This window comes from Chinchilla lanigera, unplaced genomic scaffold, assembly GCF_000276665.1.
Source record: "Chinchilla lanigera isolate Chin_1 unplaced genomic scaffold, ChiLan1.0 scaffold00002, whole genome shotgun sequence".
NCBI lineage: Eukaryota > Metazoa > Chordata > Mammalia > Rodentia > Chinchillidae > Chinchilla > Chinchilla lanigera.
Genome location: NW_004955403.1, coordinates 40385086 through 40392866, shown reverse-complemented (window position 1 = coordinate 40392866; position 7781 = coordinate 40385086).

The following is a 7781-nucleotide window of genomic DNA, read 5'->3' as shown; positions in this document are numbered from 1 at the left end:
TTCTTGACACAGGGTCTCACTATGCAATTCAGGGTGGACTTGAACTCACTATGTAGCCCAGGATTGGCTTGAATTTACCATGATCTGCCCGCCTCAGCCTCCGGAGTACTAGCATTACAGGTGTGCACCACTCTGTAACATCTTTAACATCTTAAGGATGTAATTTCCTAAAGAATATGTTCTGTGAACTACTACTCCAGGCAAACAGGATTCATCATTTGCAGTACCTGGATGGAAGGGGGTGGGGGGCCGAATTCATGTTTCATATATGCTTGTGTATATATATACATAAAAAGGAGTTTCAAGCAATGTAGAATCCCTAGTGAGACCCCTGAAACCAAACCACCAGTGAATCAGCCCTACCAGGGAGGAAATAATAGGTAGTAGGATAAATTAAAATGACTTTTTTTCATTGTAATAAAATGTATTTAACACAAAATTTATTACTTTAGCCTTTTTTTGAGATAGGGTATCGCTTTGTAATTCATTTTTTGTTGTTGTTGTTGTTTTTGTTTTTCTCTGGTACCGGGAATCGAATTCACGACCTTGCACTTGCCAGGCAGGCGCTGTGCCGCTGAGCTAAATCCCCAACCCTTCGCTTTGTAATTCAGACTGGCCTTGAACTCACTATGTAGCTCAGGCTGACCTCGAATTCAAGGCAATCTTCCTGTCTTGGTCTCCAGAGTGCTGGGATTACAGGTGTGTGTGCCACCATGCCCAATGTTTTAGCCATTTTTAAATTTACATTTCAGTAGACTGAAATTGATTCTCACTGTCATGCAATGATCTCAGTCATCCGTCTCCAGAACTTTTGCACCAGGCCAGTCTCAAACAATAATTCCCAATACCTCCCACACTCCCACCCTGATACTCCTCATTCTACTTCCTGTCTGTATGAATTTGACTCTTCTGGGGACCTCGCAAAGTGAATCAGACAGTATCTGGTGCATTGCACTAAATCATATAGCCAGAGGTCTGCGGGGAAAAACAAATAAAGACAGAAAGAACCACGCTTACTTTTGGCCTTAGTTAGAATTACTAACAAGAAGTCAAACAATACAAATCTGAACGTACAGCACTGAAAGGTATAACACGTTAACACGTTCCTCCGTAGGTTAATTGTCTTATAAGAAGGCCAGAAATGTAAAGAGCTTTAGGGTACATCTTCCCCTGTCGTGTGATTCCTGGGATGCTTGCGTCACACACGGTCTTTGCAGGAGACTAATCAGCATCATCGTCAGCCTTCAGAAGGCTTCACTTCTACTTAAATATCCAGCGTATGTGAAACATCACAGAATCTCCTGAAGCGGCTGTACGAGATCTACCAGAAAGCAGAGCATGCGCTGAGGACCATGTTTTCGCTGGTCCCAAAGGGCTGCCTTTCAAGTCCTAAACAGCAGAAAATAACCTGATTAGCACTCAAATATCAAAGGCAAGAACACGACTCCTGCTGCTCTGGGAAGCTTCCGCAAAGGAAAGCACGCGGAAAATGCTTGTTAAAAGGAAGAAAAGCTGAGAAGAGAGGAAGTTATCCAAGTACGTCTCTTTTTTTTTCCTTTTTTAAGTTTAATTTTATCTTTTATGCTCCTTGGTTTGTTTTTTGTTTGTTTGTTTGTTTTTCTTCCGGTACCAGGAATCGAACTCACAACCTTGCACTTGCCAGGCAGGCGCTGTGCCGCTGAGCTAAATCCCCAGCCCCTATGCTTCTTGGTACCTGTGTGCAGCACGTAATAATCACATCCTTCACGGGAGTTGTACACAGCGCATCTTAATCCTTTTTTCATCCCCTCCCTTCCACCTTCCATCTCTGGGGCCCCTTTCCTTTTGCAAAAGATCTAGCTCCTTATTTCCTACCTTTTATTTTGCTTTTTATTTGTATTTTCTACATCTCTTATCTTCTCCATGAAATCATAGCACCAAACGTAAATAGTTTCATAGCGACAGTGATTGCCCAGTTAGTTGTAACTGGTCTTCCTCTAGGTTCTAACCACCTAACTCTTACCACCTTGTTCTCTCCATTAACCCATCACAGGGTGGCCAAATAATCCTCCGGTATAAAGTATCACCAACTGGGCATAGTGGTGCCTGCCTGTAATCCCAGCACTCGGGAGGCTGAGGCAAGAGGATCTCTGAAAGTTCAAGACCAGCCTGAACTGCATAGTGAGACCCTGTCTCAAAAAAATAAAATGAAATAAAATAGCATCACCATAGTAATCTGCTTTTGTCAAAATCTCTAATCCTCTAGCAGGTTAACACTCACAGTTAGGTTCACAGTTAGTTAGATTCAACACTCACAGCCTCTCTGTAGAGCATCTCTAACGGCCGGAAATCAGCCATGCTACCTTCTCGACTTAGGGCCAACCTCTCCCCCAGTGTGACTCACAGACTGCGTTTGGACACGAACACTGGGATATGGAGCCTTTTCGGAATTTGCTAAGTTGGGAAAGCCGAGAAGTCTGCGTACCGAGGTTCATGTTCCACTTCTCACCTGTGTATCTCAGGGATGGTTCTTCAGTCCCTCTGCTCCTCCACTTCCTCCCCCTAAAAATGGGGCAATAGCCGCGTCTGTGCCACTAGAGGCGCTAATGGGTTTCCTAAATTAACACAGATGAAACGCTGAACGCCCGGCCACATACTATTTGCAATGCCTGACCTTGTACCATCTTCTGCAGAGCATCACACACATTATATGGCCACTCACTGATGTCTTCTAGATGGAAGGATCAATTGAAATTAAATAAAAATGCAGCCACTTTGACATGCCCGTAGTCCCAGCAGCCTAGGAAGCTGAAGCAGGACAACTTAAGAAGACCTTGTCTCAAAAGTAGGGGCGGGGAGGGTAGGGATGTAGCTCAGTGAGAAGGTGCTGTGTCCAATCTTCAGTACCCACCCCCAAAAATGTAGCCAAATGGTAGGTGCTTGTGTTCAGTACAAAAAAATCTTATTAAGGTTGAACTTTTTCAAACTGCTTTGGGATCTCTAGGGTTTTCAGAAGCAAAATTCTCATCTGTTCTTTTTTTTTTTTTTTTGAATAATAAAATTCAGCTAAATAAAAGAAGGAAGAGGGAGAGATTGATGACCAAGAAAGATCAGTCATCTATGGAGGTCTCTTTGGTCTGTCTGCTTCCTTACACAGCCCTCACCCGGCCTCTTCGCTAACTAATCCACCATAGAACCATGAGCAACACCATTTCCAGAGATCCGTTGCTCTGCCTCCTCCCCACAGGGGAGGTTTTTCTCTGTGAATGTGGACACAATGTCCCTCTCAATCTTCTCCAGTGGAACAGACCCCAAGACATAGAACAACACAATGAGTTACTAGGCACGTTGGGATCCAAGTCTAGACAAGCAATCATCTTCCTTTCACCTGCTTTAGCCACCTCTAACTTTTGAAATTTTTTGAAGTTCCTATTATGAATTCACATCAACTTCCTCCATTACAATGGCTCTTTTTGCTCTGACCTCCAAATTCTTCCTCAGTTTCCTGGATTTTACAGGGGTTATCTCCAACTCAACCACTGAATTTTGCCTGCGAGCCTACACTAAAATATTTGCAACTATTATTTGAACTGAGAAACAGAAAAGTGATCCACAGTGAGAAGAGTAAAGCAGACTCACAAAGGGCACCTCCTGCCTCTCTGTGATGCTGTGGTCCCCTACTGTCCTGTAGGTCAGTGAAGACATCCTGCTCTCCGAGCCACCGGAGACTCCAGCACCTTCCCATTTATTTTTTGTTTGTTTGTTTGTTTTGGTTTTTGGTTTTTGGTTTTTCTCCAGTACCAGGAACCGAACTCACGACCTTGCGCTTGCCAGGCAGGGGCTTTGCCACTGAGCTAAATCCCCAGCCCCAAGCACCTTCCCATTTAATTCAAGCAGGCTCAGAGTAAGCTTCTATTCTTAACAGAATGGCTCTTTTCAGGTGTGTGTGTGCATGCCTGTGTGCGCATGTCTAAAACCAGAAAAAAGATAAGGTAAATTTTCTACACCATGTTTGCCTTGTTTTTTTACTTTAGCAAAATGATAAGCTCATTTAATTACTTCCTGGAGCTATGAGAAGGAGCAGCTCCCCAGTCAGCATGATTTATATCGTGAGAAAGAAATTTGGGGAGCCCTCCCCAGCTGTGTGACACGGTCTCCTCTCATGCACAGTAATGTTTTCTAGCTAGAATATGTCTCTCTAAGTGGGGCTGAGAGGCTCCATCAGCACTGTTTCAAATTTGATACTGTCTTTCCCTGAACTCTGTCACAAATTCACAAGAGGTTCAATTCAGGGATCATCCGAACAGCTCCCCCTAAAGACCTGGATGACTGAACCTAGGTTGGGATATTGAATATTAGAGACCCATGAAATTACATATCCACAGTCTGAACTAATTTGGCATTCATGGTGTCAACTAAATATCTTATTTTAAGTGCTTTCAACCATCACTTTGACTCTCTCATAACTTTGAGGCATCTACTTTTTTTTAATTTCAGGCATCAGCTTTAATTCTCTAATTAAACTATACATATATGTTTCCACTCTTAAAATAATTTTATATACGGCTGAATTCTTAAAGCTTTTCACTTTCTCCTAAATAATAAGCTTTGTAATGGTTTCACTTGACCTGAAAGTACGGTGGGTTATACGACCATCGGTCCTTTTTGCACGATCTCTAAGTTTGATTCCATGATAAGCCAGCCCTTTACAAAAACCCGCAGCCTCTCATTCACCAAAGAAAGAAGGAAATTCTATTTGGTTTTATAGCCAGTGAAATCAAAATTAAACTTGTGTGTTCCCTGTCTCTGATTTACCTTCCAAGGAAGATTCTGTGATCTTGGCAAAACAGCCACTAACTGAGATTTCATCTGATTTGAGGGTCTCCATATCACTCCCAAGCAACAAAGATATATGAACTTTGGATATTCATTCTAAAAGAAAAAATACAGTGTAGGAGAATTCTGACTGCGCTGGAGGTGGAATTCGCCGTGCTCTAACTGATGGAGGACGCACGCACGCGGGCTGCTCCTTCGTCCCCTCTTACTGATGTTTGGCTCCGGAAGAGGCTTCCTCCAATTTCGCTCAGGTTCTGTGTCTGCCTGCAAGTAGCCACGTTCGCTAAAGCTGAATGTCATGATGATGGATCACAGCCAGCCCCTCCATTCAGGGCTAGGCGCCTGCGATCTGTCATTGCAGGCAAATTTCTCCTCACTGTATCTGGGAAAGATAAATAAGGACGATAAAATTGCACATTGTTTTATATCCCACTTTAACTAAGTGAACATGCAGCCCTATTAGAATAGAGAAACTTGGTGTAGCCTTCCAGTTGCTGACACAGCCTGTGGAGGCCCCTGTGAGCCCTCAGGTTCCTCTTGTTTTCCTCCGGATCTGCACCTGTACAGTGGCACCTAAGAAACACCTAGGACCCTTTCCCTGAAAGGCTACTTCATATTTGCTCCGTTTGGCTTGAACCCTAGATATGCTCCTCGCCGCCTCACACTTACCAAGGCCCTAATGCAAAGATGATTCCTTGGATTCGATTCGGATGATGACTTTCAGCTCCAGCGGGAGCCCTGGGGAGAGTCTACTTTATCTCCACTGAATATCAAATCGCATTTCACCACATAAAAGTTAGAAAGACTTTATCAGTTTTATTAAAGCTGTAAATTTTGTTTTTAAAACCTGCCAAAGCCTCTGCTCCTAGAATTTTCTAAGAAAATTAACTTTGTGCTCCTGGATTTGCTGCTTAGTCTTCTGACCTGTCAGACCAATGGATGCTCCCCGCGGAGCAGGCAGGTGAATGGCCCTAGGAATCCTGCTAGCCAAGTGCCACACAGATATATACTTAAAGCTCTAGGAAACAGGTGAAAAAAAAAAACAAGAAAGAAAAGAAAACCAATACATCTAAGAAACCCAGGCCTGGAAGGGTATTAGAGGTTCTGATCTCACAGATGCACAATAGTTGCTTTAAATTATTTAAAGGTCTCTAGCTAAGCTATGCATGGTGGTGCAGGCCTGTTATCCCAGCACTTAGGAGGCAGAAGCAGGAAGGTTGCCACAAGTTTGAGGCTAGCCTAAGCTACACAGTGAGTTCAAGGCCAGCCTGAACTGCATAATGAGTACCTATCTTTAAAAAGAGAAAAAAGACTCTGTAGGAACCCCAAAATGTGCCTTCTTGTTCTCAGTCCTTGTTGTGCCCTCCTTCTCCACTCAGGTGTGGTATGACCCAACCCCCGCCTGGCTCAGGTTCCTCCACTGCCGCCCCCCTTCTTTACCCATCAGCAGCCCTTGCAGGGGCCTCTGCACACAATGTTGTCTCCCGAACACAAGATGGACCTGTGCATCCTTCAGCTCCCGCTTGGAATATTCCATCCACCTGATTCTAGCTAGCTTCTTCTCCACCTGTTGAAATCCTAAACTTCTAATAAGAACCAGCTCAGATGCATGTGATTCAGGCTCCTGGACTGGATCTGATCCCCTTTCCTCATACTGTCTTAGCATTTGCCTCTCTTTTCCTTGTCTACCTCTCTCTGTTTCAAATGCTCAGGACCATCCTCATCCTCCTAGCACATATCCCTGTCTTTCTAATACATGTAGAACAAATAAGCACATAGAACAAATTTCTAAAGAACCTCATTGTTATGGCTTGTGTCTGGATGTCCCCTCAAAGCCTCAGGTGGTCATGGTCATGGGTGTTTTTCAGAGGTGGGTGGATCTAGAGTGTGGTGTGCTGCTTCAGGGTGTGTGATTACTAAACCAGTCCACTGGTTGGTTTGGCCTAGTTCTGGTTAGGAGTAAAGGTGTGAGAGCTGCACCCACCTTAGGGAGGGTAACCTGCATATGCTATAAGGGACGGAAAGAATCTTGTCTCGCTTGCTGCTTTTGCTGTCTTCCTCCCGTGAACTGTCACCCCTCTGCCATGTGCCACCCTGCCTTGGAGCCAGCCAAGAGTGGACTGTGAGCCAAATAAAGCTTTCCTCCTTTAACTTTGGGCATTTTGTCTCTGCAATGAGAAAAGTAACTAAAGCACACATAAAATAAAAAGAGATGGGCTGGGGACATAGCTCAGTGGCATAAGCATTTGCCTAGTAAGCCTGAGGTCATGAGTTCGATTTCCGGTACCAAAATAAATAAATAAATAAAATAAAAAGAGATTACGAGTTACAAGTTGAGGCACAGAATTTGTGCATGGACTATGGAGCAGAAACAGACAAAGAAGTGAAGAAGTTTGCTGCGTGTTCTAGGATAAGCCAAACCACAATGGCGATATTGCGTTAATGTCCCGGCACCCCTGCATTTATTCTCACATTTATTCAATCAGCCAAGCCAACCAACACCCTTTGGTAAGTAGAGACCATTTTATGAAATCTGAATAATGTATTCTCCAAATCTTTCACCTTAGAAAATGATGGTTCTGAAACCAAAATAAAACCCACAAGATACTCACATGTGCATTTTCCAGGTTTACTGAAGAAATGAAGAAAAAAATCAGAAGAGTAGACCCTGGTGGTGATGGGAATGCATTGTGGTCATGGGAGATGTTTGCATACTCCGTCCCAGTTGTAATAACAGGGCTGGGGACAGATGATATAGGAGCTGTCTTGTGAGCCTTTGTTCTGGAGAATGGTGCCTGAGACACGACAGATTTTACCCCTAAGTGGAAGGCAGACTCCTTGGCTGATGGGTGGACACACACAATAAGCTATGCTTTGACTCACACTCAGGAAGAAATGCTGAAGGTAATGGTTTTGGCTTGTTTTGTTCATTGCTGTGTGTTATGGTTTGGGCGATATTTTTGCAA